Raw genomic sequence first — 24698 nt, 5'->3', positions numbered from 1 at the left:
ACTGGTTTATACTCTTTTCTTTCACTGGTTTTATAGGTGATTTGTAGTGTATAACTTCCGCGTTAATGGAGATTGATTTCTTTATTGTAAGTTCCTTGGAGAGTTGTTAAGTCATCTACTGGGATCTGGCATTGTTTGCTTCTTTGGTCAGTCCATTGGCTTGAATACTGGTTATTCTTAAAATAAAATTTTGGAATTTTCGAGGTAGTTCTATCAGCAAGTCTCTCACGGAGATTGTGCCACTGTACCTACACCGCGAACAAAAAATATCATTAGAATTCATAAGTACACAAAACGTGAATAAAACAACAGAGGTAAGTTTTTAATGGTAGATTATGAACATATGAGGGTCACTCCAAAAGAAATGCACACTATTTTGTAAAAATACATTTTTTATTCTGCATGTGTGAAAGTTTTACAGTGTGTAGATACATCCTTCCCGCTTGTTTTCAAACGTAGTTCAACCTGTTCCCGTGAGTGGCGCCATCACAGCATGTCTTCAAGATGGCTGCTATACTTGACGTTCGTCAGAAGCAACGTCGTGTCATAGAATTCCTGCGCTGTGAAAACGAGACAGTGGGAAACATCCAAAAGAGGTTGAAAAAGGTGTATGGAGATGCTGCTGTCGATCGCAGTACAGTGATGAAAGCGGGCATGGCAATATTGAGGCTTGTCCTCGCAGCGCCAGGCCTCGTACTGCACACACTCCAGACAATGTGCAGAGAGTTGGTGACAGCTGACAGACGCATCACAGCGAATGAATTGCCACGCTACGTTGGAATAGGGGAAGGAAGTGTTTGCAGAGTACTGAAAGTGTTGGCTTTAAAAAAGGTTTGTGCCAGGTGGGTTCCCAGGATGTTGACAGTGGTTCACAAAGAAACAATAAAAATGGTATGCAGCGAAGTTTTGGAACAGTACGAGAGAGGTGGAGATGAATTTTAAGGAAGAATTGTAACAGGTGATGAAACATGGCTCCGTCACTTTTCACCAGAGACGAAGAGGCAATCAATGGAGTGACATCATGCCACTCATTCACCCAACAAAATAATTCAAAACCACACCTTCTGCTGGAAAAGTTATGGCTACGGTGTTTTTCGATTCCGAAGGACTCTTGCTTGTGGACATCATGCCAAGTGGAACCACCATACATTCTGATGCATATGTGACGACACTGAAGAAACTTCAGGCTCGACTTAGTCGTGTTCGACCACATCGGCAAAAGCAGGATGTTTTTCTGTTGCACGACAATGCACTGCCACATGTCAGACAAAAAACCATGGAAGCGATCACAAAACTCCGATGGACAACACTGAATCACCCGCCTTACAGTCCTGACCTGGCTCCATGTGACTATCACCTCTTTCGGAAACTGAATGACTGTCTTCGTGGAACAAGGTTTGAAGTTGATGACTCCCTTGTGCACGCTGCCAAACAGTGGCTCCAACAGGTTGGTCCAGAATTTTACCGTGTGGGTATACAGGTGCTGGTTCCAAGATGGCATAAGGCAGTTGAGAGGGATGCAAATTATGTGGAGAAATGAAAATATTGTCCCCAAAGGATGTATCTACACACTGTAAAACTTTCAAACATGTAGAATAAAAGATGGATTTTAAAAAAATAGTGTGCATTTCTTTTTGAGTGACCCTCGTAGATTTATTTTAAACAGATTAATACTTACCTTTCTCTGCTTCAGTTAAGTGACGTCATCCACTATTTTCCTCTTTTCGGTTTCTTCTTATTTCTTAACATGCAGCTACACTGATGTGACATAATTCATGGGATAGCAATAGGCACACACACAGAGATGGCGGTAGTATCGTGCACACAAGGCATAAAGGGGCAGTGCAGGTGATTCATTTCAAAAGGTTTCCGGCGTGATTATGGCCACACGACGGAAATTAACAGACTTTGAACGCGGAATGGTAGTTGGAGCTAGACGCGTGGGACATTCGACTTCGGAAATCGTTAGAGAATTCAATATTCCGAGACCAAATGGCTCTGAGCACTATGGGACTTAACATCTCTGGTCATTATTCCCCTAGAACTTAGAACTACTTAAACCTAACTAACCTAAGGACATCACACACATCCATGCCCGAGGCAGGATTCGAACCTGCGACCGTAGCAGTTGTGCGGTTCCGGACTGAGCATTCCGAGACCCACAGTGTCAAGAGCGTGCTGAGAATACCAAATTTCAAGCATTGCCTGTCACCACGGACAACGCAGTGGCCAAGTGGTTTCACTTAAAGACCAGTAACAGCGGCGTTTGCGTATAGAGTGCTATCAGACAAGCAACACTGCGTGAAATAACAGCAGAAATGTGTCTGGGACGTATGACAAACGTGTCCGCTAGCGTAGTGCAGCGAAATTTGGCGTCAATGGGCTACGGCAACAGACAATGATACGAGTGCCTTTGCTAACAGTAGGACATCGTCCGCAGCACCTCTCCTGAGCTCGTGACCATATCGTTTGGGCCCTAGACCACTGGAAAACCGTGGCCTGGTCAGATGAGTCCCATTTATGCTGGTAAGAGTTGATGATTGGGTTGGAGTATGGCGCAGACTCCACGAAGCTATGGATCCAAGTTGTCAATAAGGGACTGTGCAAGCTGGTGGTGGCTCCATAATGGTGTGGGCAGTGTTTACATGGGATGCACTGGGTGCCCTGGTCCAACCGACCAGATCATTGATTAAAAATGTTTATGCTCGTCGACTTGGAGACCATTTGCAGCAGTGCAACGATGGAATTTTTATAGGTGACAATGCGCCATGTTACTAGGTCACAATTGTTAGCGAGTGGTTTGAAGAACATTCTAGACAGTTGGAGAGAATGATTTAGCCACCCAGATTGCTCGACGTGAATCCAATCGAATGTTTATGGGATATAACCGAGAGATCAGTTCGTGCACAAAATCCTGCACCCACAACACTTCCGCAATTATGGGCGGCTATAGAGGCAGCATGGCTCAATAATTCTACAGGGGACTTGTTAAGTCCATGTCACGTCGAGCTGTTGCACTAGGGCCGGCAAGAGGAGGTCCGGCGCAGTGTTAGGAGGTGGCTCTAAGCACTATGGGACTTAACATCTGAGGTCATCAGTCCCCTAGACTTAGAACTACTTAAACCTAACTAAACTAAGGACATCACACATATCCATGCCCGAGGCAGGATTGGAACCTGCGACCGTAGCAGCCGCGTGGTTCCGAACCTAAGCGTCTAGAACCACTTGACCACAGCGGCCGGCTGTTACGAGGTATCTCATGACTTTTGTCTCCTCACTGTATAAGCAACTTCACTGATCACGACGTCCAATCGCCTTCCCTCCGCGGAGCTACACAATGGCGAATATCCGTTGCTCCCAGAATGAGCTGATGCAGAGCAATTTGCGCGTATCTGGTTCAATGCGTTCGCCATATAAAGAGTATTCGTCAACATAACGGTGACAACTCCACTTATTCGGCAGTTGGCGAGCACTTGATGAGAGCACCCCGACTGCCTCACCTCTGGCGTTGCCTTAACGGCCGCTGTGGTCTCTGACCTACTACGGGCTGCGCTTTGGACCCTACAAAGAAATATTGCTCGAATAAAATGTACTCATTCTGGCACACAATTACATGAGACAGCTCAGTGAAGAGAAACCAAATTCGTCTCTGTAACATTATGGTGAATGTTGCAATGCGGACAAATGGCATGTACAACTAAGTCGACCATGAAGAATTTACTGTATTTTACACTACTGGCCATTAAAATTGCTGCACCAAGAAGAAATGCGGATGATGAACGGGTATTCATTGGACAAAGATATTATACTAGAACTGACATGTGATTCCATTTTCACGCAATTTGGATGCATAGATCCTGAGAAATCAGTACCCAGAACAACCACCTGTGGCCGTAATAACGCCCTTGATACGCCTGGGCATTAAGTCAAACAGAGCTTGGACGGCGTGTACAGGTACAGCTGCCCATGCAGCTTCAACACGATACCACAGTTCATCAAGAGTAGTGACTAGCGTATTTTGACGAGCGAGTTGCTCGGTCACCACTGACCAGACGTTCTCGATTGGTGAGAGATCTGGAGAATGTGCTGGCCAGGGCAGCAGTCGAATATTTTCTGCATCCAGAAAGGCCCGTACAGGACCTGCAACATGCGGTCGTGCATTATCATGCTGAAACGTAGGTTTTCGCAGGGATCGAAGAAGGGTAGAGCCACGGGTCGTAACACATCTGAAATGTAACGTTCATTGTTCAAAGTGCCGTCAATGCGAACAAGAGGTGACCGAGACGTGTAACCAATGGCACACCATACCATCAAGCTGGGTGATACGCTAGTATGGAGATGACGAATAGACGCATCCAATGTGCGTTCACCGTGATGTCGCCAAACACGGGTGCGACCATCATGATGCTATAAACAGAACCTGGATTCATCCGAAAAAGTGACGTTTTGCCATTCGTGCACCAAGATTCGTCGTTGAGTACGCCATCGCAGGCGCTCCTGTATGTGATGCAGCATCAAGTGTAAAAGCAGCCATGGTCTCCGAGCTAATAGTCCATGCTGCTGCAAACGTCGTCGAACTGTTCGTGCAGATAGTTGTTGTCTTGCAAACGTCCCCATCTGTTGACTCAGGGATCGAGACGTGGCTACACGATCCGTTACAGCCATGCGGATAAGATGCCTGTCATCTGGACTGCTAGTGATACGAGGCCGTTGGGATCCAGCACGGCGTTCCATATTACTCTCCTGAACCCACAGATTCCATATTCTGCTAACAGTCATTGGATCTCAACCAACGCTAGCAGCAATGTCGCGATACGATAAACCGCAATCGCGATAGGCTACAATCCGATCTTTATCAAAGTCGGGAACGTGATGGTACGTATTTCTCCTCCTTACACGAGGCATCACAACAACGTTTCACCGGGCAACGCCGGTCAACTTCTGTTTTTGTATGAGAAATAGGTTGGAAACTTTCCTCATGTCAGCACGTTGTAGGTGTCGCCACCTGCGCCAACCTTGTGTGAATGTTCTGAAAAGCTAATCATTTGCATATCACAGCATCTTCTTCCTGTCGATTAAATTTCGCGTCTGTAGCACGTCATCTTCGTGGTGTAGCAATTTTAATGGCCAATAGTGTATTTTTAATTTCATCTCTCACCTTCTCCGTTTTGAAGGCGGCTAGCGTCCTGAGGTGAATTCGTATTCTACAGAACAGATGAAAATTGTCCTGTTTGATCAACGACGATGGAGGAGAAACTCTGTGCTGACGTTTCTGGAAAGTCAGAAGGTGCCGGTCGGAGTGGCCGTGCTGTTCTGAGCGCTACAGTCTGGAACCGAGCGACCGCTACGGTATCAGGTTCGAATCCTGCCTCGGGCATGGATGTGTGTGATGTCCTTAGGTTAGTTAGGTTTAAGTAGTTCTAAGTTCTAGGGGACTGATGACCTCAGCAGTTAAGTCCCATAGTGCTCAGAACCAACCATTGCGAGCGTGCACGTCGCTTGCTTTCGTGGCATATCTTTGTAATTGTAAGTACAGTGGAAAAGTCTTGTTCATAGTATACAACGTTGAGGTTTAGCTTTGAGAGGAATAGTTTACGTCCATCTCCACTTTCATGTTAGAACTGGCTGGTACTTTAATTAAAACTGAATGATGATGAATTTTTCGCTGTTCAAATGGATAACGTTACAAAAAGTGCATTCGTGAAGTGTATCAATATTGAAGTCTGTGAAAGAATCCTACAAATTACGAACGGTACCAGTAAATTTAAGCACGATGGACGTTCATTTAAGGCCAATGATAGCAGTGGTAACACCGTTTGTCGTCAGACCACCAAAGTTAAGTGCTGTCGGGCTTGGCTAGGATTTGGATGGTTGACAATCCGGGTCCGCCGGGCACTGTTGGCAAGCGCCGCTAATTGAAGAGCTATTCGACTGAGAAGTCGTGGCTCACGTCACGAAAACTGACAACGGTCGGGAGAGCGGTGCTCTGATCACATGCACCTCCATATCCGCATCTGGTGACGACTATCGGCCCAGGATGACACGATGGTCGGTCGGTACCGTTGGGCCTTCCGAGGCCTGATCCGACGGAGTTCAGTGTTAGACGGATGGTTTGTTAACCTCGGTTTCTATTATTTATGCTGGCTTAGGTTTAAGATCCATCAGAATTTAAATACATAAAACCGCAACCACTCACTGTTTGAGTAGATATTTATTATTCCATGAACCGGTTTTCGAACCTTTTCAGGTTCATCTTCTGGAAGTTACGTCACTATTTCTAGCACAATGCTAGGTGGTGCTGGCTCTGCGACAAGAAACTGGAACATACTTTATCGCCATTTGTATTGTTTATCTGTCGTTATGGATGCAAAATCTTATTTTTGTTCCTACTGCGACAGTATGGGTGGCTTTTTCTGTTAGTGTCCATGTGTCTGCTTCCATTTGGATGGCCAGTTGGTACATCACTTCACGCACTTTTACACAATCTTTATGCATTTACACTGTGATAGCGAAACTTCGCCAGCATCCAGCATGTGCTATACACCTGTTGCTTGTTACAAAGATCTTGACAAAAAGATATGACATAGGCCTTATTTGCTCAGAGATGTTATTTGTTTTTGTTTTCATGCATTACATTCGATATATGGGCAAATACTTTAATCAGACTGGCGTTAACATGAGAGCTCAAAATAAAATAAAATAAATAAATAAATGAATTACTGCAAAAACAAACTTCAAGTGATGCGATGTCTTATTTGTGAGCAAATATTTCAATCAAGATTGGAATTATCATGAATGCCAAGGAATAAAATAATACAGAGTTATATTATTTGCAATGAAATACTTTACATTTAAATTTAAAATAATAACAAAATTTTAAATTTAAATATAAAGTTAACGTTCATACAAACAGTTGCATCTCATTGCATCACCTAGGATACATGGTCAGAGAAATGTTTCGTTGGTAAACTGAACGGAATCACGGTGGCTAGAGAGGATGTCCCGTCCTATCCTTTTATTTGTGGGCACAGAGCGTATGTGACATACGAAGCCGGCCGGAGTGGCCGTGCGGTTCTAGGCGCTACAGTCTGGAACCGAGAGACCGCTACGGTCGCAGGTTCGAATCCTGCCTCGGGTATGGATGTGTGTGATGTCCTTAGGTTAGTTAGGTTTAATTATTTCTAAGTTGTGGGCGACTGATAACCTCAGAAGTTAAGTCGCATAGTGCTCAGAGCCATTTTGACATACGAAAATTAGCCCCGTACTTGTTCGATCTGCAACTTCGGAGCATTTGAGAGATTCTTCTGATCGCAGAAGGTCTGTACAACTCCCTGGTGACACTGGCTTCTAGCAGATAAGCACGAATGCAGCCACTTTGTCTAGGCGAAATGAAGTCACTGTTTGCAGTACCGTCAAGACAGTCATGTGGATCGGGTAGAAGAACAAATATTGCACTGAAAACACATTAAGTGGGAATAGTGAGCACGTCAGAGTCGTGTGTACCACCAACTGACGAATTTGATATGGTCCAACAGAGTCCATAAAATTCAAATGAATAGACGTAAACAGAACTGAAAGCGAGTAACATGGAACAAACTGAAGAAACTCAGCTAAGCATCCACGAAATGGACATGAGAGGTAACTCTGAACAAGAAATAAGTGATTCGTCAATAACTATGGAAAATGGGACGGAAATTATGGAAACTACGAGTGGGGAACACATGATTAATAGGCGAGTAAGTTACGAAGAAATTGCAGTGGCTTTCAATCTGCGGACTGCGAAATGAAGACGCTCCCTGTGGATATTGGCGCAGAAAACAACCGAAAAGATCGGCCTCACCGCTCGCTAGCAGGAGAAGGGTCGGAAGCAGACAACAGATACAGTCATCACAGAAACAAGGAAAGCCCATGAGATAGGATTCTGTTACTCCATGTTTTAGTAAAAAGAAACGTAAGGCTGAAAACAAAGATCGAGTAGATGTATCAGACGAAGTTGTGTACGCATAATAGCATGAGGACGTGATACAGATAAGTGGCATTCAGAAGTACGTATCCTGGGAAGATGAACCTCCAGACTGAGAGGGAGATTTTTAATTCTTCTTGTCTATCCATCGTAATCACGCTAGGATTTAATCGAGCAGACATATAACACTACCACAATACATGTGAATAAACTAACGAGGAAATTAAAAATATCATTACTTGCTGATTTTCCTTACTGCTATGTTGTGGACGTAGGACTCTTACAAGAAGTTAGTACAGAGGAAATCCATGTCATAGGCTACGAACCTGTCTTGAATATCGCCAGAACTGATTTCAGTGGCACACGTGTACCAGTAAGAGAAGATATTTCATTTTCGGAAATAGAACAAATGGATTCAGACCGTGGAATATCTGGACTTTTCTTGACCCATTGGTAGTGAATATATTGGATCAGGTAACAAAACAGATAAAGCATTTTGTTTAAACGGAAATAGAATCAGCAGAAAATTACCTTAGGTGGTGATTTCAACTGCATATTAAATGTTATTGATCAACATATAAATTTCAGTACTTCGGCAGGACTACAGACGCTCGTTGAAAGCCTTTGCTGACAGGACACGAGGAAACCAACAAATGCAGCAGTACCGACATACAAATGCGCAACGAGTACATCAGTGAGCAAGCTGGGTAGAGTGTATATAACAGGGCCATTAACACAAATTTAGTTAATTCTGAAATAGCACCGTTTGCCTTCATCGACCATTGTCATATGACATATATCAAGACGCAGGCACAGCAAATCAAACGTGCAAGAGGAATATGGAAACTTAATGTCAGTATCCTCTTGGACAGAGTATTAGAACACGAATTTCATGGCGTATGGCGGACCTGTACAAAGCAAGATCAGATATGTCCTTACCCACTGGACTGGTGACTAAAGCTGGCAAAGCCAAGGATTATAAAAATTTTAATACGCTTTTCAAACTGAAAAAGGAGAGAACAAAGAGACAACTTAAACTTCTACTACTCATGTCTCCGTTACTTATGTGGCAGACGTGCGGACATAGTGAGGGATAGACATGGTATTCATAAAGTTAAGGCAACAATTTTACGTACCAAATCGCAACAGCTTGATGACTTGAAAGTAAGAGTCAAAGTCATCAATGAAGACAAGCGGTCTTCTAAACATGACAAAAGTAGGAATCAACAAATAGTAAAGGAAATTCAAGCGGAGAAAAGCAATGTTGTGAAAGATCAGAAAGGCATTCTACAAGAAGGTAATAGATATTTTCAAAGCCTCTATGGAGAAGATCTTACCGATGATACAGAAGGTCATGATCTTTTGAGACGTGCAACAGACAAGCTTGATGTAGAAGGTAATCGATCACTACGCAGCCCTTTCATAGAGGAATAAATTCTTGAATCGATAATACAAGTAGCAAAATGTACGTCATCAGGCTCAAATTGAATACTAGCTGAGTTTTATATGAAACTTTGTGAAATTATCAAACAGCATATCACTAGTGTCATGAACTGTATTTGGACACACGGCTACATTTCGCGAGATTTTAAAGGAGGTCTAATCATGCTCATTCCAAAAGAGATGCAGGCGAAACATTTACCTAAGTTTAGGCCAGTCTCTGTTTTGAACTCTGACTATAAGATGTTAAACAAGGTATTGAAAATCAGATTCACACAGGTGATGAAGAAATTCATATCAGACAACCAGGCAAGCGCTGTTCCAGGCAAATCTATAGGAGAGGCCGTAACTGATTATAGAAACTTGATAAGGGCAACGTCAACAGCAGAACCGAGTGCAGCCATATCATCAGTTGACTTCTTGAAAGAGTATGAAAAAGTAAGTCACAAGTACCTTTACAACGTAATGACCTCAAAAGCATTTAGTCAAGAATTCGTAAACGTTCAGTCCAGCAAGCTCGAGAATTGTGGTAAGTGGTCAACTGAGGGATTTAATGCACAGAAATCGATCCGTAAAGCAAGGATGTCCTTTATCCCTGATGGTGTTTGCAGTAGCGTTGGATCCTCTTTTGTTGCCGGTAGAATATCAACTTTCACCATTACATGTCTTTGTTGTGAATTTTGGATGTAAAGCTTATGATGACGATGTCGGAATAGCAGTGGACACTTACAGCGCAGCATCATGTGCTGAAGTTAACATCCACAAGACCAACATTTTTATGTTAGGAAAGAGTACGATTAGCTAACAGTCATGGATTTCAGGAGACAAAAATCCCTAAAATACTATGGATAGACATGTACACCAACTATCAAAAATGTCTGCAAGTAACTGAAAAAAGATGTTGAGCATTGTTTGATGGGAGACTGAAAGCAAATACCTATAGAAGCCTTTCTATGTTCCAGACAGTAAAGGCTGTTAATAAACACATATTGGCTAAAATATAGTACACAACACAGATAATACAATCAACGAAACTAATCACATACAGGATAAAACCTGGAGTAGCCCCTTTTTTTTAAAAAAAAAAGTGGCATAATATCTTCAAGGTAAAAATGTCGGCTTTAGCTTTACCGCACAGTGGAGGAGGATTGGAACTCTGGGGTGCCTTACTTTTGTATAAATCGCAAACGGGAGCAAAATCGCTACCGATTGGTTTAACAGCTGAAATTCTGAAACAGATTCGACCACAAAGCCTTAACCCACCGGTGAATATATCTCACGTCAGTCACGTCTTGGATTGGGTTAGCGTATACTACATATCATACAGTTACATACTGGACTGTATAATACACAAGACTTCCATAAAATCAGCGGATGTACATAAAGGGATGCTCCACAAATCCAATGTGAATTGGATGGATAGAAAATATACCAACAAAAACTGGACAACAATGTGGGCAAACGTATCCAACAAACATTTAAATATCCAAGTGCAGTCAATGCGGTGTCGGGTATTAAGTTAAACAATAGGAACAAATGAAAAGCTTAACTCAAGCATTGACAAACTATCAAATGTTCCTATTGCCAAGGAAAAAAAAAACAATCTGGAGCACAGATTTCTGTGCATCAAATACCAGCAGATACACCGATGGACAAAATGTAAACTTACTTTAGTGAGTATAACAGACCAAAGACATATACAGATAAGTGATGTTTCGAAACCACAGAAGAGCCTCTATTCCCCAATAAAACAAAATGCTATACTGTGGACTTCGTTATTGAATAATAGCTATTTCCAGATTGAAGATATCATTCTTTTTCCTTCCCACGTATTACTTTATTTTTCCATTTATTTGTGTTTTGCCTTAAGTCAAGAAGACGCAATTTATTTTCTTTATATGCTGAGTATTTATATGTAACTACAATTTTAAACTCTAGCGTTACATGAAGAACAGGAAACGACGATGATAAGGTCAAAGAGGAACTTAGTTATGGGACAAAAGTAAAAAGAAGGAATTAATTGTCCTGGCAGAAGCAGCCGACATCGACGGAGGCGAAATTGGTGGGCGTAAGAAGGGGCTATAGGGGAGGATGGCGGACCTATAGAAAAGTGGTCGACGCGGTAGAATGCAATTCGAGGGCCACCAGGTTCGATTTCCATGCCATGCCATATGTTTCTTGCTCGTTTCTGTCGGCACTGTTATTAAAATAGCTCTGATCGCTTTTTCCATTTCCTATAATAACGTAAATTTCAAACTAATGCAAATTTTACAAATAGAAATTACTCCTTTATTGAAATATATTTTGCAAAAACGAAAAATTTTAGCTCTGCTGCTATTGTTAATTGTTATTTCGGTTATCAGTAGAAAATAGAAAACACCTGTTATAACTGAGACCAAACAAATACTGAAAAAGACCGGTTATTCAGAACTAAAATACAGGCATCGGTTTTAACTGGTCAGTTTTCCCTATCCCTACCCGTAAGTCGCCGAAGTGTCGTCAACTAGAAATATTTGCACCAGGCGACGGGAGGCCCTAGCCACGCGGAGAAAGGAAAAAAAAACTATCATGATTTATTACACCTTTATTATTCACCCAAACTTTTGCACGTATGACTCAGTTCCAACGCTTCCAAAAATTACACGTGGGATCACCAACAGGCCAACCGGTGAACGAGTGGTGTACGTACGAAGGACAGAGTTACAGTACAAAAACATTTGCGACGCCTCGACAACCTTGGGAACGTTTCGTTCGCAGTTCGTTCACTTTAAATCTCGTTGATTTCACGATTCGACATAGTGGTTGGGTTCAGTATTTCCGTTTGAAACAGTTTAAGCTTACCAATTCCTGAGTCTTCCTGAATCAGTGGCAATAAAAAGACACGAAACATTTTCCCCCCAGTTGTATTAGCTAGCCGATAAGTACCTGACATTATTCTAGTAATATCAGTGCTCTCTGAGCATTTATTTTAAAAGGCAGACAGCAATTCGGTTAAGTCATGTAACAGATTATCAGCGAAACGAATGGATAAAGAGTTTTCTAGTGACTGCTGTCTAGTGTGCTGCACCTTGGAACATTTTCAGAATTTCGCCTTTAATAGAGATTTAGAGTTCTTTTTTTTTTTTTTTTTAATTTTATGGGACTTAACTGCTAAGGTCATCAGTCCCTAAACTTGCGCCCTACATAACCTAAATTATCCTAAGGACAAACACACACACTCATGCCCGAGGAAGGACTCGAACCTCCTCCGGGACCAACCGCACAGTCCAGGACTGCAACGCCCTTGACCGCTCGGCTAATCCCGCGCGGCTTTAGAGTATTTTCTTGTTACATTTTTAAATGATACATTTCACTGTTTATGTGCTGCTGTCTTTTTGTCCGACCACAAAAAGTAATCCAGGAAAATCAGGTGTCCCCAAATGTGGAAAAAATGATCCTAGGTACAGCATGGTTATGTGCCAAGGAATAAATATGCTATCAAAATTTTAAAGTGTTGCCATCGTGAAAATCCTGTCGATACTGTATTCAGTAGTCTATCCGCTACATTTTACTGTGCTACCCACCAATAACCACCAAGTGATATCAAATTAAATAGAAATATCATAAAAAACGATTACAAGTGAAATACATTTAGAAATATAAATGACTGGAGACTAACACTCTCACGGCGTAAAGTGAAGCGCCGGCACACCAGTTGAGAACGATAGAGAAGAGATGGCTGTGAGAAGACGTCAGCCTATTGCACGCTGCATGACGCATCTCCTGGACGACAACGGGACAAAGCGGCCCCAGTGTGAAGAGGACACAAGCGCGTTGAATACCCGCTTCAGGACTAGTCACTTCGATAGAAGCGTCTACGCTCGTTACTTCGCTTGTACACTCTATGTAACACAGACTTGCAAATTGTTATACTGTAGATATTGCTTATTTTGTATGTCGCCCTTTGCTTGCGACACTTCTGTGTAATTGTCAAAGCTAAGTATTGTCATTTACTTTTTTGTAATAAAACTCATTAATACGCCTTGTTTGAATTGTTTGTCTAACGAACCGAGTACGTAGGATTCACAGACTCCAGATATTTGACGACGAGCGTAGACATAATACACACAAATTTTCTTTTTCAAAACAGGCAAAATTGCTAAGACATTAAAGAAACTCAGTTTATTTCCTAAGATATTTTTCATTGTAGGAGACCTTCTTTCGTTTCTAGGTAACAGACAGCGTACGATCGACGAAGTATGGCTAACCGTCTACATGTTATATAACAAGCTTTAAAAATTCGTGGAATTCCACTTATCATAAAGTTCTGTAAATGAAGAATTAAAATTATCTTCCAGATAACTTCAATAAATTACGCAGTACTTAAATGTACAAAAATCAGAATGTCTACTAGTGATGCACAAACACAAAGTTGTGTCTCACAACAACAAAAAAGTAGTAGGATATGTCGGGAACAGCTTATGGCGTGCTCTTTTGTGTATTCCTTCATGCGAATCTAAAATTGGTTACGTTCTCCTATGCACACTATCCCCATGGACCAACAGTGTGCCCGACGGAATAAGAATGGGAAGTTTAGGTAAGATTTAATTTATTTATGTTTTGAGACTGATCGGCTGTTTTTCTTCTCGTCTGTTGTGAAATTTATATTCAAACACACAAAGTTTTAAAATTTTAATCTCTAATGAAAAAAATAAAATCAATGTAAATCAAAGTGAGATCTGGTAACTGTGGTGGTGCTCGTGCTCACAAACTCAGACCTGGACAATGTGAGCTGTGTGAAGAGGGGCCAGTCGTCTTGGAACACAGCTTCACCATTGTTGTTTGGCGTTACTGCTAATGTCCTTGTGGCTTCACAACTAGTCTTAAAGAATTCTCCCCCTTTTAGAGAGAAATAATTACTAAATCACAGCGTCTAGCACTCTTAAGTGAAATAATGTTTAATTTTATTCTGACAGACATCTACTCGTTTGTAATGAGACATGTATGAACTTTGTAGCCATTACGAGGATAAAATATACCCAAAGATAACACTGATGAAATACTATAAAAAGACGTGTAACAGTGTGGAAAGATCTCTTGTTATTGTCTCTTTTGCTCTTGGGTTGTGGTCTCTTTTGCTCACTTGCTGTTGTACACTGTTGTGGCCGATACCAGTTTATCGCTATGCTGTTCAGTTCTTGTAAGTGTCGTAAAGCTGTTCCATATTAAGAAATTTCTAAAAAAAAATTTTTTGGGTGTAGACTAGATTATTTAATCATACGTCAGTAAAAAGCATAGTAAAAGCATGCCAGTGAAACAAAGTGAAACATTTAATTACGGAGACCTTTCGTTTCGTTCACGTTCATTTTATCTGCCATTTTGTGCGTGCTTACCATTTAGTTGTTACACTTATTAGAACCTGCAGTCATATCTGTTTTTCGAAGGCCGATAATATTTCTGGATAATCATTTCCAAAGGGAAAATGTTATCTCTGTCGCGGTCAAATAAATAAACTGCCAAACCAATCGTTCCCCAAGCAAACTGTGGGTCATAGATAATTTCAGAAATCTCGCCAAGAAAGTGATAATGGTGGTAATTATTCTTGCCTGTCATACAAATTAATTACTATTAATCATAAGGACGCAAATTTATTGTTTGTTCCCAGTTCTTTTTATAATGTCGCCGCCGAATATAGGATTCACATAACTTCAAGTTTGTCTATTATTGGATTTGATAGTTAAATTCAAATTTACTTCGAAATATAGGCGGTAACTTCATAGGCTCACGAACGATGTCGACTTTGTTGTCGGTAACAGACGCAGTCAGCATGTGAATGGGCGTCCTTAACCGGCTGGAATGTTTTCTGCAACCAGTCAGGGGGTAGGCCGTAGGTAAGTAACTAAAAAGCTGAATTCCTTGACATTTCTAAGACCTTTAGTTTTTCTGCTCCGTCATTTTCCAAGAGATGGTCAAACATTCTGTACATTGGTGCATGTAGAAATGTAAACAGCTATAGCAAATTGTTCTTTGTAGGAGGTCATGAACTCGTTGACCCTCCCTTGGATCCTCATCGGGGCATTGCCAGAAATGGATGATAACGACTTGAAGATAAAGACTTTAATGAAAATCGCCGGAGGACGATATCGATGGGAGTGACGTAGATAGTGTGGTTCTCGTGCCAGCCGTTTATGCCCCCTGGGGGGCGATTTAACTTCTCGAGGGGGCAGTTGAATTAAAACGTTCCAGGAAAACAGGAGGCAGGAAAACAGGAGGCAGGAAAACAGGAGGCATGAATTTCCGGTATATGTTTCCTTTATCCATTGTTCGTTTAACTACTAAAAGGCGAAACTGTCAGTTAATGTAATTTAATGTATAAATGTGGAATTAGACCCCTTGAATAATAGCAGTTTCGAGAAGAATCGACGAGATTGCCTATGATGTGGAATAAAAGATTTTAGTTGCAATGAACACAAAATCTATAATGTAAACTGACCAGTCAGAAGCTAAATACAGTGAAACATTGCTGCTAACTTACATTTGGTTCATTAATTGAAGTTAAAAGGTAAAGGAAGATATGTTTCGCAAATATTTGACCAACGGCGCGAAAGGCTCTTCTGTGTAAAGGAAAATTCATCTTCAAAACAAAACAAAAAATTTTTCCATGTGCAACTGAACTCATGGTTAGTAAATATATCGAATCTTTAACCCATTTAAAATCTATTATAACTCGTGATATTTCAGTCCATTGTGTAATCCGTAGGTAGCAATTAGTATACAAGATGACAAGAATACAACAGATTTAGACAGTTGAGCGGATACACTATACATAAAACAAATATGATAGTGAAACAGTCAAAGAACGTTTTAACAGCGTGGGCGCGCCATCAATATTCAGACAGGCCACGGTACCGCAATTGTGTCGACATAACTGTAGATGGCACACACATTCATTTCATTTTCTGCTTATTGCAAATGCTATATTCAGACAATTGACATCTAAATATTTAGTATGATATATGTCTCTCTGTCAAATTAACTTTCAAAGAGTGGCGCTAACGAATTGATAACTGTGTGAATAGCTTCCCGCTTTGCGGCTAGTGACAAAATTTCGTATTGTTATGAACTGGTCCTAATGCTCAGTAGCTACGGCATTAATTGTGCTTTTTTTCATTTTGTTTCAGGTAAGTCCACGTGACTACGTCCACTGTGTGGGTAAGTGAAGGTTTTAATTTGAAGTTTAGTGTAGTTATTAAAACAAGAACGTCAGCTTTATGTGTGTGCGTGGAAGAGAAAATTATTCTGTATTTCTGCTCAAGTTTAGTTTAACACCATAAAGACCAGCATTAGCGAACTACCTAGAAGGACCGCTACCGATCATTTAGACCGGTGAAGTGTTTCTCTTTTGTTTTTAATTTTACTTCTCAAGATGCTTCAGTACAGTATCTTTGTAGGTCAGTAGTGCATTATGCTTATCATACAAATGTGTTATGCATAAAAATTTCTATGTAAATTATGTTAAATTAAATAAAAAAGTTCGAAGTAAAGAACACATTGCAAATACAAAATTAATTTAAACTTAACTTACAAATTCAAATAAGCATATAATTTCACAATAGTATTTTTATCTCAATGACTTCTATCTATTCAAAGCCCCAAACAGGTCATAAGCATACGTTGTTGTTGTGGTCTTCAGTACAGAGACTGATTTGATGCAGCTCTCCATGCTACTCTATACTGTGCAAGCTTCTTCCTCTCTCAGTAAACTAATGAAACCTGCATCCTTCTGAATCTGCTACGATTTTTACACTCCATTCTGCCCTCCAATACTAAATTGGTGATCCCTTGATGCCTCAAAACATGTCCTACCAACCGATCCCTTCTTTTAGTCAAGTTGTGCCACAAACTCCTCTTCTCCCCAATTTCCTTTAGTACCTCCTCATTAGTTACATCATCTACCCATCTAATCTTCAGCATTCTTCTGTAGCACCACATTTCGAAAGCCTCTATTCTCTTCTTGTCCAAACTATTTGTCGTCCATTTTTCACTTCCATACATCTCTACACTTCATACAAATACTTTCAGAAACGACTTCCTGACACTTAAATCTATACTGGATGTTAACAAATTTCTTTTCTTCACAAACTCTTTCCTTGGCATTGCCAGTCTACATTTTATATCCTCTCTACTTCGACCATCATCAGTTATTTTGCTCCCCACATAGCAAAACTCAACTACTACTTTAAATGTCTCATTTCCTAATGTAATTCCCTCAGCATCACCTGAATTAGTTCTACTACATTCCATTATCCTCGTTTTGCTTTTGTTGATGTTCATCTTAAATTCTTCTTTCAAGACACTGTCCATTCCGTTCAACTGCTCTTCCAGGTCCTTTGCTGTCTCTGACAAAATTACAATGTCATCGGCAAACCTTAAAGTTTTTATTTCTTCTCCATGGATTTTAATTCCTACTCCTAATTTTTCTTTTGTTTCCTGTGCTGCTTGCTCAATATACAAATTGACCAAAATCGGGGATAGGCTACAACCCTGTCTCACTCCCTTCCCAACCACTGCTTCCCTTTCATGCCCTCGACTCATATAACTGCCATCTGGTTTCTGTATGAATTGTAAATAGCTTTTCGCTCCCTGTGTTTTACCCCTGCCACCTTCAGAATTTCAAAGAGAGTATTCCAGTCAACATTGTGAAAAGCTTTCTCTAAGTCTACAAATGCTAGAAACGTAGGTTTACCTTTCCTATCTTCTACGATAAGTCGTAGGGTCAGTATTGCCTCACGTGTTCCATCATTTATACGGAATCCAAACTGATCTTCCCCGAGGTCGGCATCTATCAGTTTTTCCATTCGTCTGAAAAGAATTCGAGTTAGTATTTTTCAGCCGTGACTTATCAAACTGATAGTTTGGTAATTTTCACATTAGTCAATACCTGCTTTCTTTGTGATTGGAATTATTATATTCTTCTTGAAGTCTGAGGGTATTTCGCCTGTTTCATACATCTTGCTCACCAGATGGTAGAGTTTTGTCAGGACTGGCTCTCCCAAGGCCGTCAGTAGTTCTAATGGAATGTTGTCTACTCCCGGGGCCTTGTTTCGACTCAGTTCTTTCAGTGCTCTGTCAAACTCTTCACGCAGTATCATATCTCCCATTTCATCTTCATCTACATCCTCTTCCATTTCAATAATATTGTCCTCAAGACCATCGCCCTTGTATAGACCCTCTATATACTCCTTCCACCTTCCTGCTTTCCCTCAAAAATGGCTCTGAGCACTATGCGACTTAACTGCTGAAGTCATCAGTCGCTTAGAACTTAGAACTAATTAAACCTAACTAACCTAAGGACATCACACACATCCATGCCCGAGGCAGGATTCGAACCTGCGACCGTAGCGGTCACGCGGTTCCAGACTGAAGCGCCTTTAACCGCACGGCCACACCGGCCGGCTCCTGCTTTCCCTGCTTTGCTTAGAACTGGGTTACGATCTGAGCTCTTGATATTCATACAAGTGGTTCTCTTTTCTCCAAAGGTCTCTTTAATTTTTCTATAGGCAGTATCTATCTTACCCCTAGTGATATATGCCTCTACATCCTTACATTTATCCTATAGCCATCCCTGCTTAGCCATTTTGCACTTCCTGTCGATGTCATTTTTGAGACGTTTGTATTTCTTTTTGTCTGCCTCATTTACTCGTAGTACGAAAAATAAAGAAAAATTAACACATTTCTGTAGCAATGACGAGAAAATAACACTTTTTTTTATCCCTGCAACGTATTTTAAATCAAAATCACCATCATTGTCAAAAGACTTCGCAGACACGTACTGAACACCTCCAGCACATGGATCACATACGAATTTCTTGCACTACACACACAGATTTTTAGTTTTGTTCGAGCTTTAGCATCCTCCTATCTGGCAGATCTTCCGCACTGGTACCTTACGTATTTCAGTGTTTGCAGTGAATGTATGACTAGGCCCTTTCCTTGATTATATAAATACAGAGGAGAGATCTTCTGTTGATTTGAAAAAAAGTATTCCCTGACTAAACTTTTCCCCTGTTGTCTCTTTGTAAAGGAGCCAGGCGTTGATTCCAGCAAGGTCTAGGACGTTGAAAAACATGTGCTTAGGCCATCTTTGGCAGCCAAATTCGACAGTGTACAGACGATACATCTGGTCCAGAATATCAATTCCAAATTTAGTGGAATTGTAGAAGCTCACTGTTTAAGGGAGTTTCTTCTGTTTTTTTCGTCCACTGCAGCTGAGTGGCGCATGCTGCTCAATAGAAAAAGATTTTTCGTGGTCTTTCCCTTATAGGAAGTAATTGTTATGTCACCAGATTTGTATAAAATAGTATCGTACAAAGATCCGGCAGTAGACTTAGCTGATGGGGGAACTTCTCTTCCGGTTTTCTTCAGTGTACCCACCATGGTTGTATTCTTCCACTTCAGCTGCTATGCAAGATATGTTACTGTGAAGAAATTGTCACATATTACATTTCTTCCTTTCGAAGTATAAGGTGGCATGAGACGTGTAACAACAAGCCCTGCAACAGGTATGTTAGTGTGTCTTTCACTTTGTTTACCCAAGCAGGGAAATCCTTTCATCGTATATTAACTACTGGCATTGGTCGGGTTTATTGCTCATGTATTGTACATAACGCACGGAGCTTTGTATGGATGTAGCTGCTTATCTACGGTTATAAATGCACTTGGTTTACAGTTCTGGATACAGTTAGCTACAAATGAATTCCAGACTGGGGTAGCTGCTGCGAAGCCATCGGTCTTGAGTCTTCCGGCACGTGTGTGCTTGTCATCAAATCTTAAAAATCGCTGGACTTCTATAGACTTATTTCTTCCCATAGTGCGAGAAAAACAATGCCAGCTCCATCACTTGAGTCCTCAGAAGTTTCAGGAGAAATTCTTTCCACGATACACTCTACGTGCATACATTATACGAGGGCAGTTCAATAAGTAATGCAACACATTCTTTTTCTCGGCCAATTCTGGTTGAAAAAACCGGAAATTTCTTGTGGAATATTTTCAAACATTCCCGCTTCGTCTCGTATAGTTTCATTGACTTCCGACAGGTGGCAGCGCTGTACGGAGCTGTTAAAATGGCGTCTGTAACGGATGTGCGTTGCAAACAACGGGCAGTGATCGAGTTTCTTTTGGCGGAAAACCAGGGCATCTCAGATATTCATAGGCGCTTGCAGAATGTCTACGGTGATCTGGCAGTGGACAAAAGCACGGTGAGTCGTTGGGCAAAGCGTGTGTCATCATCGCCGCAAGGTCAAGCAAGTCTGTCTGATCTCCCGCGTGCGGGCCGGCCGTGCACAGCTGTGACTCCTGCAATGGCGGAGCGTGCGAACACACTCGTTCGAGATGATCGATGGATCACCATCAAACAACTCAGTGCTCAACTTGACATCTCTGTTGGTAGTGCTGTCACAATTGTTCACCAGTTGGGATATTCAAAGGTTTGTTCCCGCTGGGTCCCTCGTTGTCTAACCGAACACCATAAAGAGCAAAGGAGAACCATCTGTGCGGAATTGCTTGCTCGTCATGTGGCTGAGGGTGACAATTTCTTCTCAAAGATTGTTACAGGCGATGAAACATGGGTTCATCACTTCGAACCTGAAACAAAACGGCAATCAATGGAGTGGCGCCACACCCACTCCCCTACCAAGAGAAAGTTTAAAGCCATACCCTCAGCCGGTAATGTCATGGTTACAGTCTTCTGGGACGCTGAAGGGGTTATTCTGTTCGATGTCCTTCCCCATGGTCAAACGATCAACTCTGAAGTGTATTGTGCTACTCTTCAGAAATTGAAGAAACGACTTCAGCGTGTTCGTAGGCACAAAAATCAGAACGAACTTCTCCTTCCTCATGACAACGCAAGACCTCACACAAGTCTTCGCACCCGAGAGGAGCTCACAAAACTTCAGTGGACTGTTCTTCCTCATGCACCCTACAGCCCCGATCTCGCACCGTCGGATTTCCATATGTTTGGCCCAATAAAGGACGCAATCTGTGGGACGCACTACGCTGATGATGAAGAAGTTATTGATGCAGTACGACGTTGGCTCCGACATCGACCAGTGGAATGGTACCGTGCAGGCATACAGGCCCTCATTTCAAGGTGGCGTAAGGCCGTAGCATTGAATGGAGATTACGTTGAAAAATAGTGTTGTGTAGCTAAAAGATTGGGGAATAACCTGGTGTATTTCAATGCTGAATAAAACAACCCCTGTTTCAGAAAAAAAAATGTGTTGCATTACTTATTGAACTGCCCTCGTAGCTATGGCAACTTCTAATTGGGCAATATGAAGTACCCATGTGTCGTGCTGGAAAAGTTCTAGGGCTCTAATTTCTGTAAAGTGTTTCATGTTGTGTAGAATATTACCCTCTGCCAACGCTCACAGTGCACAGAAGAAACTGCCTGGGGCTGAAGCTTCCTATCGTTACACGGTGGCTCAGGAATTTTTACCAACACGTTGTGACGCTCTAATCTTTCAGGTACATGCCCTGGTGCAATTCGAGTCCAAACTGTTCCGTCGGCTGCACTTCCATCTTCGGATGCTGAGATGGATGCGATTTATTTCGTCACGTGTAAGCACTGGGTTATTTGTATGATGTACGTGTTCTGAATATTCCTCTTCCGACTCTGATGAGTCGCCTTGTCCTGTTTCGTGGGGATGATATTCCGTGTCATCTTTGTCATCTTTATCATCCAACTCATCACATTCAGCAATATCTTCGCCTTCAGAATCTTCTTCTGATAAACTGTTCAGGTAATTCAGTAATTCTTCATCCGAACGAAAACAGTGGCGCGCCATAACAATAAGGAGGAGCGCTGAACATCTGCAGAGCACAACAGCGTATTTACAGAGAATAGCAGCTAAAATATGTCACTCTTCCACAAAATAAAGTAAAACGTAAAGAGAGAGAGGGAACGAGAATACAACAATGAAATAAAATAAGCTAATCTGATAAAAAAAATCCATTCTTGCGTCTGACCGGTCAGAATGAGTGGCTGCGGTCCTTTAAGGTAAAAATGTTTATAATTCGTTCAGTTTTTGTAATAGACGTTTGTCTTTTTCAGAAATTATAAACCACCAAGGTGCATTAAAAGTTATAAAACCCATAAGTTGAAACATACGCCATTTTTTTAGATGTTAAACAATGCTCACTGGTCAGATTGCCCGGTACGGTCCTTCTAGTGTTAAAAGTCACATTTCTATACGGTGCGCACCTATCCTTCGAGTCACACCGTCAGCGGTAAAGTGCTGCATTTCCGCTCTTTCAGAACGGCTCTTTTGTTTTAATTTGATCACAATAACATGGAACACTGCATAAACAAATCTGCAAATATCACTCTGGAAGGTAGGCCAGACTTTTCAGATCGATGTCATAACGAAAACTCGGTGCCTATGAAGATTACGCCAAAAAAATTGCAGAGACAATAAAAAATACGATGAAAATTGTCACATTTCTTTGTAGAATCGATTCTTTCTGTCTTTCGCTTGCGCCTTTTTCCCGCAGGTACGCAAGGTCAGCACGGTTAATCGGATTTGGCAATGTTAGATTTAGGGGTGGCTGGATGCCCTTCCTGCCGCCACCCCGTACCCCCCAGCACGGAATTAGTGTACCCCAACAGTCTGCATCTAGTGGAATCCATAGAATAATACGAAAGTGTTCAGATGTCTGCGAGCCATGTAACTGAGGCGGGACGTGGGGACCAGCCCGGTATTCACCTAGGGGATGTGGAAAACCACCTAAAAACCACATCCAGGCTGGCCGGCACATCGACCGCCGTCGTTAATCCTCCGGGCGGATTCGATCTGGGGCCGGCGCGCCTAACCGAGTCCACGAAGCAGCACATTAGCGCTCTCGGCTAACGTGGTGGGTTTTCTTTGTAGAATCGATAGGGAGCTGTAAACTTAGTTACGGTCATATACGGAGTGTTTCACAATTCATGTTACACACTTCTGGAAGCTATAGAGGAGACTTAGTGGAGCATGTTTTACATAGGAATCCATGTCCGGAAACTTCATCCAACGACGGTACAAAGTGCGAAAGATAGAGACACCTGAGCCGGTAAATATATGTTTATACAGGGTGATTCCATGATGATATCACAAACCTTCAAGGATGATGGAGAACGATAAATGTTTCAGTTTGAGGTAAGGATTCCTGGTTCGGAAACGAATGAATCGAAAGTCACAAGTGAAACTCATTCTGTTGTCTCTAACAGTGGAATACATGTGCTGGTACTGTTGTTCCTAAGAATGTAGTGTATGCAAATTTAACATGTGGTAGTATGAACCAAGACAAGAAAAAAATGTCTTTTAAACGTAGGCTCTGAAATGCATACCTTAGGAGCTATTAGCACTTGTTCATCTTCGCTAGTGTGAAACACATCTACCCTATTGACGAAGTGCTCATAGCTCCTAATGTGTGTTTTTTAGAGCCAATGTTTGCTGGATATTTCTTCTTACTTTGGTCCGTAATACCACTTCTGAAAGTAACCTACCCTACAGTCTTAGCAACAACAGAACCGGTACATTTATTCCACTGGCAGACGTGTCAGGAGGATTTTCGTTTATAACCTTGGGACTCGATCGATTCCGGTACGGGGACCCTCACCTCAAACTGATACGTTTATCTTTCCCCATCTTTCCCCATCATTCTCGAAGATTTGTAACATCATCGCGTAATCACCCCATACATACATACATTTACAGGCGACCATGCCTATAACACTGAAGCTCTGTAGCGTCGTTGGATGACACTTCCGAACATGGGCTCCTCTGTAACTCTAACAAGTCCCTCTGCAACCTCTAGAAATGCGTAACTTGAATTGTGAAACAACCTGTATATGGAATGTTCCCGAATTATCCATGCACTCTTCTAGTTTATGAGCCTTTGGCCGGAAATGTGGTCCTTCCTAGGTATAGGTGCGGGCAGCGGCCTTGCCGCAGTGGATACACCGGTTCCCGTCAAATCACCGAAGTTAAGCGCTGTCGGGCGTGACCGGCACTTGGATGGGTGACCATCCGGGCCGCCATGTGCTGTTGCCATTTTTTCTGGGTGCACTCAGCCTCGTGATGCCAATTGAGGACCTACTCGACCGACTAGTAGCGGCTCCGGTCACAGAAAACCATCATCACGACCGGGAGAGCGGTGTGCTGACCACACGCCCCTCCTATCCGCATCCTCAGATGAGGATGACGCGGCGGTCGGATGGTATTGATGGGCCCTTTGTGGCATGAAGACGGAGTGAGTGCTAGCTATAGGTACAAACAGT

General features: G+C 41.9%; 1 pseudogene; it reads left to right on the top strand.

Annotated features, from left to right (window-relative positions):
- Positions 1-24353: 24353 nt before the first annotated feature.
- LOC126250117 (5S ribosomal RNA) lies at positions 24354-24471 on the top strand (annotated as a pseudogene).
- Positions 24472-24698: the final 227 nt, after the last annotated feature.

The sequence above is a fragment of the Schistocerca nitens genome, chromosome 3 (genome assembly GCF_023898315.1).
Source record: "Schistocerca nitens isolate TAMUIC-IGC-003100 chromosome 3, iqSchNite1.1, whole genome shotgun sequence".
In the NCBI taxonomy this organism is placed as follows: domain Eukaryota; kingdom Metazoa; phylum Arthropoda; class Insecta; order Orthoptera; family Acrididae; genus Schistocerca; species Schistocerca nitens.
The sequence above is the reverse complement of the archived record's forward strand: the minus strand, read 5'-3'. Positions and strand labels throughout refer to the sequence as shown.